This window comes from Sebastes fasciatus, chromosome 10 (assembly GCF_043250625.1).
Source record: "Sebastes fasciatus isolate fSebFas1 chromosome 10, fSebFas1.pri, whole genome shotgun sequence".
Classification (NCBI taxonomy): Eukaryota; Metazoa; Chordata; class Actinopteri; order Perciformes; family Sebastidae; genus Sebastes; species Sebastes fasciatus.
This window is the reverse complement of record NC_133804.1, coordinates 31,524,814-31,539,260: the sequence shown is the minus strand read 5'-3', so window position 1 is coordinate 31,539,260 and position 14,447 is coordinate 31,524,814. Positions and strand designations below refer to the sequence as shown.

At 42.9% G+C, this 14,447-nt stretch overlaps 1 protein-coding gene across 1 annotated transcript in view; it reads right to left on the bottom strand.

The window, feature by feature from the left end:
* The window catches only part of xpnpep2 (X-prolyl aminopeptidase (aminopeptidase P) 2, membrane-bound), a 116,376-nt gene that overhangs the window by 47,462 nt on the left and 54,467 nt on the right, over nucleotides 1–14,447 (bottom strand). The gene's annotated exons all lie outside the window — the stretch shown is intronic.

Sequence of the window (14,447 nt, the reverse complement as noted above, 5' to 3'; positions counted from 1 at the left end):
AGAAAGCTTGTATTTTCTTGCAACTCCAAAAGAAAATGTGCGTTTGTTTTGGTTCCATGTGATCACATAGTCTCCAGCATGGTTGTTGCAGTTTCAGTCTGTTTAAGGTATTTGTTGCAGGCAGAAACGTGAGAAACTGAGCCCTACTAAACCCAGATGAACCCCACTGAGCTGTCGGGCACCTGTTTTCTGCGGCAGCGAGCTTTTGCACCTCACGACAACACCCTCCGCTCACAGCCCATCCCTCCCCTCCCCCAACGCTGAACCTCAAGGGATTCGGACTCTTCTTATCACAATTCTTCTGCCCTGGATTACTCCCATCCTGCGCAGAGACTAGCGGGTTGCCAGCAGGCCACGACTGCCGACACAGATGGGCGTCCAGGCCTGTGATGGCTTCCATATGTCACATCGCTCTCGTGAGTCGGTGTTTTTCTTTCCATCTCTCATCTCTTTCTCTGTTTGGCTCTCTAAAATGGCCTGAGCAGGGAAGGGGAGTGCCGTCGAGGTTGGAGAGGGTCAAACGTGATGCCCATTAATACATTTCAGTGCAAAAGCGGGTATTCAGTCCCAGCTTGAGGACCACCTTTTGCTGAATGATTATTGGGAGGTTAAAGACTGCAAGGTTAAAAAGACCACATTTTACTGCCAAAAAAGCCGACAGGAGATAATTTGTATGTTTCGGAGAGCCCTCAGTGTCCACCGGGGCCTTGGAATTGGACCCATGGTGAGATTTCCCACCATAACTCCTTCTCCCATTAACTGTCACGGCCCGGGCTCGGAGACGTCTTAAAGCCGCCCTGGGGACGCCATGACATGGCTCTGTGTTGTTGTATGGTAAATATGAACCAATCGGAAGCTGAAAAAGCTCACTTTGACATTGCAACACTGGGAGGTTTTCCCGTCTTGACTGACACATGAGAACGCTAATATTCCCCGTCTGATTATAATCCCTGTGGTCGACCTCATTAGCCAGGCATCCGCATTGAACCCTGGCTGAGTAGGGTCCAGGAGCTCAGCTGTCAGTCAACACCTTTTTCTTCAAACAAAGGGCATCAGGGAGAAATAATCCAGCTCTTTCTCTCTGGAGCTTATCTACAGCCTGTTTTGGGATTTGTGCAGATTTATGCATGCGAGCACACACGCACTTATGATACGTTGCCTTGATGTCTAAATGTTTTGGGACAAAAGCAAACGGAAAAGCTTAACATGCACATGCAAAAGAAATATATAGGTCTCTATTGTAGAAAAATTGTGTTCAAAGTGAGGTAATTATTTCACAACCGGAACACGGCCCAGATCTCTGCAGGAATGGTCCAAACCAAAAACCCTCTCTAAACCCTCACACAAAGTAATTCATTGTATATAAAAGCGCACATGTAAATGCAAGTTAACACTTAAACGTTCAGGTTCACATCCTCAGAGAATGCAATAAAGCCTCCACTTTCCATACTAAAAGAATTAGCTGAATTCCTTGAGGTTCAGATTGTGGACAAAGGTTAGACTGAAGTTTCCCCGTGAACTCTGGGCCGTCTCTCTGTAGACGTCCTTCCATTCATCCCGACTTTGATTCACCACTTGGAGCAAACACATCAGCATTTAAAGCAACATGATTTCAGAGCCTCCTCTCTCTACAACATGCAGTGAAATAACAACCTATAAAATGACACTGGCTACGGGCAGTCTGCCGCTTCAAAACACAGAGCTGCCAAGGTGATTTACGGCGTGCTCACTTTTCCTGAGGGTGACAGCAGAGACAGAGAGGAAGAGTGATTCAGGCCTTTGTGAGTTCTTCTCATAAAAGGTTGAGTGATGAGACCCCACTGCTCTCATAACATTCCTTTGTTGTTTGGGTAACATACCCAAACAGAAAATGATATGCCATTTACGGCGTTTGCCGTGTCACCAAACACTGACGCCGCTCACCGTCCTGCTTCTTAAAAGAGAGCAGAAGTGGCTTTTCATGGGAAATTCACACGGACTGACTGTCTTTCCAAAATAAACTTCTGTCTTCACAGGAAACAACTTGGTTAGGTTTAGGCAACAAAACTACTTAGTTAGGTTTAGGCAACAAAACTACTGAAGCAACAAAACTACTTAGTTAGGTTTAGGCAACTCACGGGTTACGAACAGCGATCTCCTGGGCTAAAGTCCCTTTTTTTCCCTTTCATTTAGGGCATTTGCCTTGTCACCAAACACTGACGGCGCTTACCGTCCTGCTTCTTAAAAGAGAGCAGAAGTGTCTTTCATGGGAAATTCACACGGACGGACAGCTTTAAGCTGAAATGCAGGGGAGAAAACAAACAGTTGTACTTGTGCTAACTCAATAATCTCCCTTTTCTGCATTCTGTAACTTTATAGCTCAGCAATGTGGAGCAAGTTGTGATTGTGCCAGTCCTTTTTCTTTGACAGAGTGCCACAGACATGAAAAACAGACAGACGATAGACAGATGGGCAGTCTGAGTGTAGGAGAGCTTTTTTTATATATCTGTGTGTAGCCTGAACCGAACACAATTTCGGCCCTACAAACAGGCACGGGAGGCCGGCACACACTGCTATGCTAATATGAAATGCTGCAGTGCCAATAGTGTGGCATGGTGGGCTGCTCCTTACTCCCTCATGCCTGTACATTCAACATAGCGCTGCTGGACCGCCGCCTGGGAAACAGATGGCAGGGAATAACACTGTCACCCACCCTGAACACTGACATCCTGGGCCAGGCCTACGCCACGCACTTTGCTATCTGTCTGTTTGTATCGCCTCTGAAACCCCCCCCACCTTTATCCTCCCAGAGCCACCACCAGATTAGGAGACATACATGAGTGAAACTGACTGGACAGCTGAGCTTCATTAGCCAAACATACGCTTCCATTTTACAATGAGTCCGATTGCTTGAGGTTGTTTAAGTGGCCCAGGAGGGTGTGGTGGTTGGGCGTTGTTTTTGGGTTTAGGACAGATGACCGGTGAGCGAGCCCCCATGTGAACTCCTCAAGAGCTGGAGTAGGAAGACAGGTCTCCTTATTCTGTGTCTGGATTTAAGCAATTAGACAATTAACTGATTAAGAAGGATCAATTGGTCCTGGGATTAAGCCCAATTTATGCTGAAATACTTTAGATTAGAAAAAGATTACAAAGGCAGCATAATGTTCTAACACTGATTTAAAACAGAATAAGCCTCCTTAAATCAACGTTAAGCTGACATTTGATAATGAAGCAACAGTTCAGGGTCAAGTTGCCCAAAACACTAGCAAAGGGGATGGGAAGTTTATTAGATATCATTCAATAAAATGTATTTTTTATACATGCTATATTGTATTACCTCCGCCAAGGCCGAAGGCTGAAGGCCTAGGAAGGAGGTTATGTTTTCACCGGCGTTGGTTTGTTTGTTGGTTTGTTGGTTTGTTTGTCCGTTAGCAGGATTACTCCAAAAGTCCGTGATGGATTTGAATGAAATTCGATTTTGGTGGCGATCCAGATCATGATCCGAATTCAGGTATATTTTAAGGATTCCGATCAGCTTGAGCATTAAAACCACAGGGTATAACACATGTGCAGTGAAGCTGATGACGCGTTGATGACGCGTGACCCCGCCTCCTTCTGAGAGCAGAGAGAAACGTGTGTGGAAGCTGCTGGCCGTCCGCGGTGAGAAAGAAAAAAGCGGTAGACGGGATGAGAGACAACATAGTGTAACGTTATACAGACATAACAAGGCTGCTGAACAAGAGAGGCATCCGCCGATACGTTACACGGAAACACACCGCGTTAATAACAAGTCGACCACCTCGCGGTACCGCCAGCTGTGAGCTGTGATCTGTTTTTAAAGTCACGCGTTGGCAGAGGTCTGCGCTCTCCGAGTGCAATTCTAGTTATCTGTAATACATTTAATATGTGTGTTGGTTTTGAAATATTCATGCTCCAATGACGCCATGAAGCATCAAACAATCATATGTTTTTGTTTCACCCTGTTCTGTTCTAAAGAACTTCTGTGAGTCAGTTCCCAGTGCTATTTAATGTCATAATACATTAACGAGCGCCTCACCGACAATAAAACTGGCCACTCTTGGCTGTTTTGTTGCTTTTGTCACTCGTTGTGTGAACATGGCTTTAGTTATGAACCCACAGATAATTATTACATGGCTAACAGCTCTATGGAGCATTTTTGCGTCTTTCAGCTCATTTTTGGTTTTACAATCCACAACTTTTGTGTTTTGGTTCATTATTAGCTCTAATCAGCATCATTTTCATGCTGTGGCAGTGGGAAGCTGTACACGACCTGCCAGCACCAAACATAACAGAAATAGAGCTAAAATGAAACTTAATGTTGAACTTACATTCATTAGGTGAACAAATAAATATTAATATTGCTCCACGTCTGATTGTTAAATAAGCAACTGTTTGCTAACAAGGGGAAAATATGTCAGTGTTGTGTTTACAGTTTGTTTTTCCCGCTGCAAAGTAGCCAAAAGTCAATTAAGTAAGCAAGTTTAAAGAAAAGGATTTTGTGAAAATAGAATAAGAAATTTAAAAAATATACATCAAAATGTTACATTTCCATGTTTGGGAGGAAACCATGGACTGTATACAATATGGACGTAGTCTCTGTGACGTCACCGATAGGTTTCAGAAGAGCCTTTGTGAAGCTCAATATGGGTGGTTCCCCTATTTTCAGGGGACTTGAGTATCATATCAAACCATTCCTGAAGAAATGTGAGAAAGACAAACCAGCCCAGCAAAAACTTGCTCTCATGAAGTCAAAGCCTTTCTTCAAACTGCAGACCATTTAAATACCAAACTTGGGTAATTATTGGCTGTGAGGCAGCAACTTTCCCTTATGTGACTATAATCTTTGACATTGAGTTTAGGACCACAGGGTGTTAAAATGACCTCAGACATGCCAGCAAATCCGAATCAAAGCACAAGGAGAAGCAACACAGACTTTAACTGAAGTCACAAGGACAATATCTCTGTCAGATTTTCTTCAGAGCAGTTTTCGGGGAACAATCTCTCCTGAATGTGTAGTTCGCTCCTGTTCAAAGACTTGTCAGCAGCATGGGTCCTTTTTAATATCAGCCCGCTAGCCCTTTCCTCGCCCCCCCACCAGCACTTCTAATCTGGTTGGCAGGAAGTGATTTGATCTCGGTGAAAAGCGGAGCATCTGAAAATCTAATAGATCGGGTGCCGCCCCGGCTATTTGACCTTGTGTGTTCATGCTGGTTTTGAGAGTGGGAGATGGTGACAGCAGGTGTTTTTTTGCCTCCTGGCGCCCTTGATGTCCTGTGGCAGCACTCTCATCTGTGATTTCTGTCTGAGGCCACGGAGGCAAACAGGCCGAGCATTTTGAAGTCACCGGGTGTTGTCCTGAAAGCCAGGTTTATTGGCAGGAAAGCTTCAAGCTATAACTAACAGGTTCATTATGGGATCATTTGCTCAGTCGTCATGGAGAAAAATCTGTTTCCAATTAGTTTCCATGCATATATTAACACCTCCGAAGTAGAAGGGGTTAAATATGTCGTCTCATGCAGGTGACTCACATTCATAGCTGCCGCTTTCACTTTCTCAGTTGGTGTTTGAACTTTTTCAGACTCGCTCAAAGTGCAAAATGTCAGAATACCCCGGTGACATTTTCAATGTTTCGTATTCATTCCTCTGACTGGAGTCCCTGCAGTGTCTTATATCTCTCGCCTCCCCAGTTTCCATGTAAGCTGTCACGCCACCGGTGACGCCGTCCCCACCTGAAAACCATCTCTGCTCAGACCACCAAAGCTGCCCTTTACTCAAAAATGTTGTTCCCTGTACACAAAACATCAGGAGAGTATCGAGTCAAGAGTTATTTTTTTTTTTTGCCTCTGCGGCAGGAAATCAGTGTCCCTTTTTTCCACAGGTGCCTCCACATCTGGACGCCGCAGCTGCAGGAGAGCGTGGAGCCGGAAGGTCAGATGGATGGATGCACTGTGGCTGGTGGAAGTCCTTATTACATGTCCACATCCTTCTAGAGGAGCTCGCCTATTGAGGCCATTAATCCTTGGCTGCTTCAGGGGTCGTATGTCACTTCTAGTCCATCACTCCCTCGTCTGCAACGCCATCTCACACCCGCCCGCACGCACGCCCGCACGCACGCACGCACGCACGCACGCACGCACGCACGCACGCACGCACGCACGCACGCACGCACGCACGCACGCACGCACGCACACACACACACACACAGATACACATTGTCTGGCAGGCCCAGAGAGACAGATTTGTTGTGATGGGTCTGAGTTAGCCATGCGTGAGGAGCCAATAGGATGTTTTCATCACCAGGAGAGGTGCGCTGACAACAGACAGAGTGGTAACCTCAACAGGTCAGTCAAACTCATCTGCTATACCTGCAGTGTCTCCTCAAATCAGGCATCGAATACGTTACAAACCCTGGAAAGTTTTGTTTTTTGCAGTATATTCTCATGAAGCAAGAATTTCCACGTTGCAGACATCCAGGAAAATCTCCATTTACTTTACTCCTTTAACCTCATAAAAGCAGAGATGCTCTTCCTAACTTATCATTCCCACAGAAAAAAATACATGGGAATCGTGGACCTCTCTGCAACAGAAAAGGTAAACACCAGTCTGAACCTTTTAAGGAGAGTGAAACATATACTGCAAGAAGACAAAAGATTCATCAAAGTGTCACCAAATCTTGTGGGAGTGAAAAACTACAGCTCTGGTATTATGCAAACTGCGGATGTGGACTGAGCAAAGATAAGGGAGCAAGAATTCAGTCTGAACAGGAGAACGTATGTCATCATCCTTCCCACAAATAGCTCAGATTCGCCGTTTTTTTTTAACTAGTATGTGTTGCAACCAAACAGGTTTAGACTAACAAGCTCTACACTGAAATAAAAGAACAATGCTCTTCCTTTATTTCCATGTCTTCTGCATGGATCATCAACTGATGGGGACACTGACTTTTTTTACCTGGTACACGCATCGTCAATAATTTACCCTTTGCATATTTAAAAATCCCTTTACAAGATTCTCCTATTAAAATGTGCCAGCTGTAAACGCTAAAAAGTCAACCAACTCATGGCTCTAACGTTAGGTTACGTGTCTAGAAAACTAGCTACAACTGATAACATCTTTCAGCAACAGTCGCAATCTTAGCTTTTCAGGTAGCTTTTCTACCTCTGTCTGAAATCAAGGACTCATTATTTCAGAAGAATTTCAAGCGGTAAATCTGCCACCGTTATCAATGTAAACAGTATATGTAATGTGTGAGAACAAAAAGCTTGTCAGGCAGGGCTTAGGCAATTACTTTACAATGGCAATAACATAATATTCTGCTTTTTCTTTTACCAGATTTATTAGACAAAGAAATACCCCAAAGACCACAACACAATGGCCATCCTGAGCTAAGCTCCACAAAGTAACTATTGAGGTCTTATTTTTCAGACTAATGCCTTGTTGTTAATGACACCATTATGGTACAAATATAGAAAACACATCCTCCTGTTGTCATATTTAACCAGTTACTGAACAGTGCACATCAGCTCTCCAGCAGAAACAATCTGTCTCGGGGGTTTTGAAAAGCCCAGAGACACAGCGAAGTGGTGATGAGTGAACCAGCTGTCCTTTCTGCCTCTTAAGCCCCGTGTGGAAGTGCACACACGCACAGCTACCTCTCATCTGCCTTTCTGCTGCTCTGATCTACCTACTTGTTTAATGTGTGTCTGCTTGGAGGGAACAGAGTGATCTTACTTCAATGTCAAACGTGGCACATCCACTCTTATCCATCTCCCCTCCTGAGCGTACGAGCTCCTGTCTTGGGAAACACGATATCACGTCAAAACAGGGGAAGAACAGAAATAAGTTATGGGCTGAAAGGGCCTGGGATCCCTTGGAAGTGCTCGGTGACACACACCAAAATATGACGTTCCTCTGCTTTCTTTTACAACAGGCAGCTGCTCTTGGCTCGTGAACCTCAAGGTAATTTGTTTGCAGGAATTGAATCATTTTATTTTCATCTGAATTTTCCTCATAACTGTGGATTAATGTCTCACTATAAAAAACATATGAAGTGTTTCACAGACGGGAAGTATTATCTCACCAACACTCACTGTTGGCCCAGCACCACACCGTGCACTTATCTGCACGTACTCCATGAGTGAAATCCTACTCTGACCTTCTGCCGTTATTACTACATTCTCCTCACTGTTTGTGTAAGAAGATAAAAATGTATAATAAAACTGCAGCTACATATTTTTAATTTTTAAAATAAGATAAAACAGTTTTGGACATGTTTATGAAAACAACAAAAACATCTAAGCTTCAAGCTGCTTGGTGGGTGTTTTTCACGGCAGCGGTTGACAGACATCTTGCTAGGAGACAACATCCATGGTATGAATGAATACTGGTTGCTCTGCAAGCTTGTTAAAAGATGAGGTTTTTAACAAGCTCGCATAGCAAGTCCTCCAAATGAAACAGAAAAATACATTGTGGGTCGATGCCTTCCAAAATGACACATACATATGATCTGACACCGCTATCGTAAGAACGACATTGCTGTTTTAAAAATAAAACTGTTTTTTGATGATGCTCTGATCAAGGTTTAGTTACAAAAACAATGTAGGTAGTGTTAGCGAACGGTCTGGGTTAAACTACTGAGTTATGGTTTGGAAACCATTGCTGTCATGGTTAAAAGACTGGACACTGGAAGCTGGTTAGCTATAGGTAAGTTTGGCACTGATTCCCACTAGACGTTACTTTTCGTTCATGTTACTTCAACAGCTGCTGAGTCGTTGGCACTCAGCAGGACATTAACTTTGACATTAACCACGGCCACAAAAAGTTAAGCCTGGTTTATGCGCGCCGTAGTGAGTGCATACGGTGCTATAAAAATTACGTCATCCCAGCTTTTGCGTGGTGCGCGAATGTTCCACAAGTTTTCGCGGTGCTTTGTCTCTTTTGCGATGGAGACCGGGCCAAGAAGGCAAGAAGGCAGCAAAGTTAAACATTGAATGTACGTCATTTCATACATAGAACTAACTCCCTCCATATACAACTGGATGCTAGATTTCCTCATCAACCACCCGCACACATGACCATGACAACCCATCCACAACTCAAACTAGGGATGCCAATTTTGAAATTTTTCCTTAAGCGATAACCGACCCTTGTTAACTGATTATTAACTGTTGACCGACAAGATTTTTGCCTCGCGCCAGCTGTGAATAAGCACAACAGACCCCAGTTCACCCGTCCTGTAGCGTTAACTTTGTGTAGTGTCACTTTTCCCAGTAAAAGTCTCCACCGCACATTTAGTTTAGTTTAGCAGGTTGTCAGCTGTGTGTCTGCCCGGCGTAACGACACTCTGTCTGCCCGGATTAACGATAGCAATTGTCCTGTGTTGTGTTTGTGCTACGTTAGCATCTGTAGTTCTGCTGATAGCTTCGTGTTCCCCGTAGTCACACACATACGACCATATGTGTAACTTCAGCGAGTTTCCATCAGACCGTATGTGTGTTGTCGGTGGCGTTAGAGCTGTGAACGTAGGTGTAGCAGACAGTGTGTGTGCAGTTTATTTGTCTGTGAATAAATGCTACGAGGCTACAACTCCTCCGCTCCGCTCAAACGAGCTATAAACGGGAGCCAACTTGGTGAACCAGCTTTTCTCCTTTAAGTAACAAGCTTTTCTCAGCTTTTTAATTAATTATTAACATGTCTTTTAACCGCTTTAACCGATAGCGTTAATCGGTTAAAATGCTTAATGTTGGTTAACGGTTAAACGGTTAATTATTAACATCCCTAACTCAAACACTATTGTAAAGTTTGGGAATGATACGACCGTCATCAGGCTCATAACTGACAACGACGAAGCCGCATACAGGAGGAGGTTCAGAACCTGACAACGTGGTGCACAAACAACAACCTGGTCTTAAACACCAAAAAGACCAAGGACATCATCATGGATTTTAGGACTACTAAGAAGATCACACACAGTCCGTTCCACATCAACACAGATGCTGTGGAAAGAGTTCCTGGGAGTCTCCATCACAGAGGACCTCTCCTGGGCTGACAACACCTCAGCTCTGGTGGGTAAGGCACAATTTTCTGAGTAGGGTAAGGAGAGCAAACCTCCCGCAAAAGCTGCTCGTTAACTTTTACAGAGCATGCTAACAAACTGCATGACAGCCTGGAACAGCAGCTGCACCAAAGCGGCTCGTGAAAACTGCACCGGACATTACTAGCATTGAGCTGGCATCACTGGACCATCTTCACAACACTCGCTGCGTGAGAAGTCTTAGAACATCACAAAAGACATTACACACCCTGGACATCATCTGTTTAAGCTCTTCTCATCAGGCAGGCGCTTCAGATCAATACGCACACAAACAAATATACTGAAAAAAAGCTTCATTCCAAAAGCTGTGGCTCTACTGAACTCAGACAAGACTGATGTGCTGCACACTGCACTCTTCATGGACTTTTGCTGCTGCTGATGTTTTGCACACTTGTTAGTTGTACTCAAGCATTATTTTATTATACTCATATTGCTTTAATTTTATATATCTGTATTGCTCATGATTCTGCTTTTTTATTGCTGATATTATTACCAATGTTTTATCTCATTCGTGCCTTATTTATTCCTTCTATATGTGTGCAGTCTTTTTTTTTTTTTAAATACAATACACCATTTGTGGGCAAACGCAATTTTGTTAAGCCTGCATAATGACAATAAAGTTCTTGAATCATTGAATCAACTGCATGTCTGCATGCAGAAGAAACAGAGGCTTCTGCAGTTGCCGCTACATAAGCTGAAAATCGATGTCGCTACGAGATGGAATAGCACTTTTGAAATGGTCAAAAGGTTTCTGGAACAGCAGCCTGTTATTTGTGCAGCTTTCTCCAGCTGAGAAACTAAGACACTCAGCGAAACCGATGTCTCCAATGCTGAAGAAATACAGTAGCTAAGGCACTTAAGCCAATGAAACATCATGTCAGAGGACTCTACACCTACATGGTCGGTGATTGCATATACAGTATAATATGTCATAATATCAGTATAAAAGGTGCATGCATGTCCTATTTTATGTTTGGGTAAGAGACCATTGTTTATCAAATAGAAGATAATTAATATGACCGCTGACTTTTTCTGAAAGAGGCTAACGTTAACTAGATCTCGTCCAACACAGGAGCAACCGTTGATTTAAATTATGGTGCATTCAGGCTCTATTCAGTAAAAATAAGTATTGGACAAAGGTAAATTCTAACGTTATCATGATGTGTTCAAATGTACTTTAGTAAAATATAGTTTTTGGCAAGAAACTTGAATAAATGCAGTTGTTTGGAAGAGATGTTTTCACAACAATATAAAATAGATATCAGAGAGAGAATTATGACCTGCTAAGAAAAACCAGTATGCAGACGGTAATAAAGGAGTGTATGTTGAAGTAATTTACTGTCTTACTTTTGTTTTTTACTGTGGTATCAAGAATCAAATATAAAGATTTCTTAATGCCACAGGTGTTACCCAACATACTCACACAATTCCCATTCATGTATTTTCCAGTAAAAGCCATACATATTTTTGTTAGATGTTATTCTCCCCTCCATGTGGTTTGGTTATAGTTAAAGATTCTGTTCAGGAAGTTCAGTCCGAACATTAATGCAGGTCATAAATCAGCTGCTCGCTGCTGGATTATCGAGGAAGATACTATGAAGCAGGCGTTTGGAGCGTTTCCAACACGTGAACAAAGAGCTGCCTATCTCTCCCTCTGCTCAGGCAGTGCACTTGTTAAACTCTGCTTGACGTCTTTTCTTGGCTTCCTGTAGGCCAGTATCGCACTGCAACCAAAAACATTTGTCTTGCCTTTTAAATGCGTTTTCTGCCCCCTTCTCTCCCTCTCTCCCTCTCTCCCTCTCTCTCTCTTTCTAATTTGCTGGTCACAGTTAGAAGCCAGCCAAGTGGGACTTGGTCAGTAATTGGAGTCTCTGCAGTGACTGCCTACAGCAGATCTCCAAACGATGCACCGGGGAGGCTTCCTAGGGAAAACTCAATAAGCTCTTCACACTTTAAGTGTAGTCATCATTAGGATTTTTTCCACCGTAGTGAGCAGTACACTACTTGTTGGCATAGCCTTCGAATAATAGGAAAACAGTAAGAAAACACTACCATTGTTCGCTTTTGGGCGTATTTCTTTCATCTCACCTCTATTTTAAATTATCCTTCATTCATTTCCCACGGCACGGCTTTGTTGTTTTAACTGGGTCAAGGTCCTTTCCATTCACAACATTGTCTTTTCCCAGTCTATCAGCAGTTACAGACATTCAAAGCACATCAAAGCATAGAGCACAATCATTTACAACACAAAACACATTATTCCTGCCGTTCTATTTTCATTTTCCACTTCGACTTTTCTGGCAATCACGAGGGAGTTGTGATTCAAATGAACTTGCTTTAAAGGAAGACAATTTTGTATTGGATTTTGATGGATTGATGTTTATGTCAACACAGGATGGGAGTTTCAAACTAAAAACATTTCAATGAAATACAATATTAGGTTTATTTAGCTTCAGGGAAAACTAGCTCTGGCGCTGCATCACACAGCAAAGGCCACATATTTAATGAGAGAGGTGATTGTTTATATTGTTATCTAGTAACTACGTAATGCTTTAACTCTCGGCCTGCTACATACAGCGTAAAGGTCTTTACACACCGGGGGCCTGACGTATAAATCACACGAAAATGCGAAACACTCACCTGCGAATATTATACGTCAATCGATTAAAACATTTAATCACGATTAATTGCATCAATTGAAAATGAATCATACATTTTTTATCTGTTCAAAACGTACCTTAAAGGGAGTTTAGTCAAGTATTTAAAACACTTATCAAGATGGGAGTGGACAAATATGCTTGCTTTATGCAAATGTATGTATATATTTATTATTGGAGAAATCAATAACAAAAAACAATGACAAATATTGTCAAGAAACCCTCACAGGTACTGCATTTAGCATAAAGAATATGCTCAAATCATAACACAGCAAACTGAAGCCCAACAGGCAGTCTAGGGAATAAGCGGGTTACAATCTGTAAACCTAAAAAAACTATTTATACTGTAGGTGTTTTTTAAAATGTAACTTTTCTGTAATGATTTGGTACACTATAACCTACTGAGCAAAGAGATACCGGACTACTACGTACAATGCTGCCTGAAATCTTTACTTTTAAGTCTTTTAAAAACAAAATTATTTCATCAAAAACGCCAATGGCAAAGTGGCACCACAAGGCGAGCAGCGCTAGCAGCTAATACGACCTCTAACTGGACCGATCTCCTCCCGGTTACTGAAGCCATGTGCTGTATTATTTACAAGGACACACACTAAGACATTTCCAGGAGGAAACCCTGAAGAAACAACTCAATGAGACAGAAAACCACCGGTGAGTGATTATCACCCACAAAGCATTACAATCTTTGGTTATATATGAGGATGTATGTAACAGCTAATAAAACTCCACATTATGAACTAAACCTACATCAAATATGACAAAACTAATGAGCTAGTTATCCAGTTGGTTTCAGTGGTAACACTCTTTAAATCTGGTGTGTATTAAAGGCCAAACTTGAACACACTGACTGCATATTTGTCTGACATCCTCCGCTGCGACAGAGATATCGACTGAGCTGCACTTGAGTAATAAAAGGCATTAAACGGTGATGCCCCCACCCACTTTAAAGATTATGTGCTTACTTCAGAGCCCACTGTGCACCAAAGTGAGAGCATAAACAAAGTGTTAATTGCAAAAAAATGGATTCACTGCCAAGTCAGCGGTATGGCAGTGCTGCTGCTCCTCCACAAAGGTCTAACCCCCTCTGGCTGACGCGGAAAAACAGTCTGCAGATTTTGTGTGAAGGAAAAAAAAAGATGAAAGGGAATTGAGTCCAAACTGCCTTTTCAAACATTTATATTGTTCAGCCTCTTGAGGTCTGTCAAAACTCTGGAAAGTGAGCTCAGGCCTCCACTCTGCAGATCCCATCGGTGCAGGTACAGCTCTCAGGAGTGGGAGTATACATTTCAAGCTTTAAGATGCTGCTTCTGGAGCTCAACATATATATAGTATGACAACCAGACCACACCATGAATCATGGCTGGTTGCGATCATTTCCTGATTAAGAGCCCCGAAAAATTCAGACCCCTCTCACACCTGGTAAAGCACGCTGAGAGTCCTGACACACAGGCACTTGGGTGACATTGTGATGAATGGGGAAGTGATGAAACACAGAGACTCTGCGACCCCCCCGCCAACAAACAGTACAGAACGTATTACATTCACAGCCTCCGGCCTTGGATAGATGTCGACGTGATGTAGCAAAACCGCAGAGAGCGCTGCACGTTGCTCGATTAAGCCTTGTTTGCTTCACCGGCGCTGACAGTTTCATGTTCGTTATTAAACAAGGCGAGTTAAAT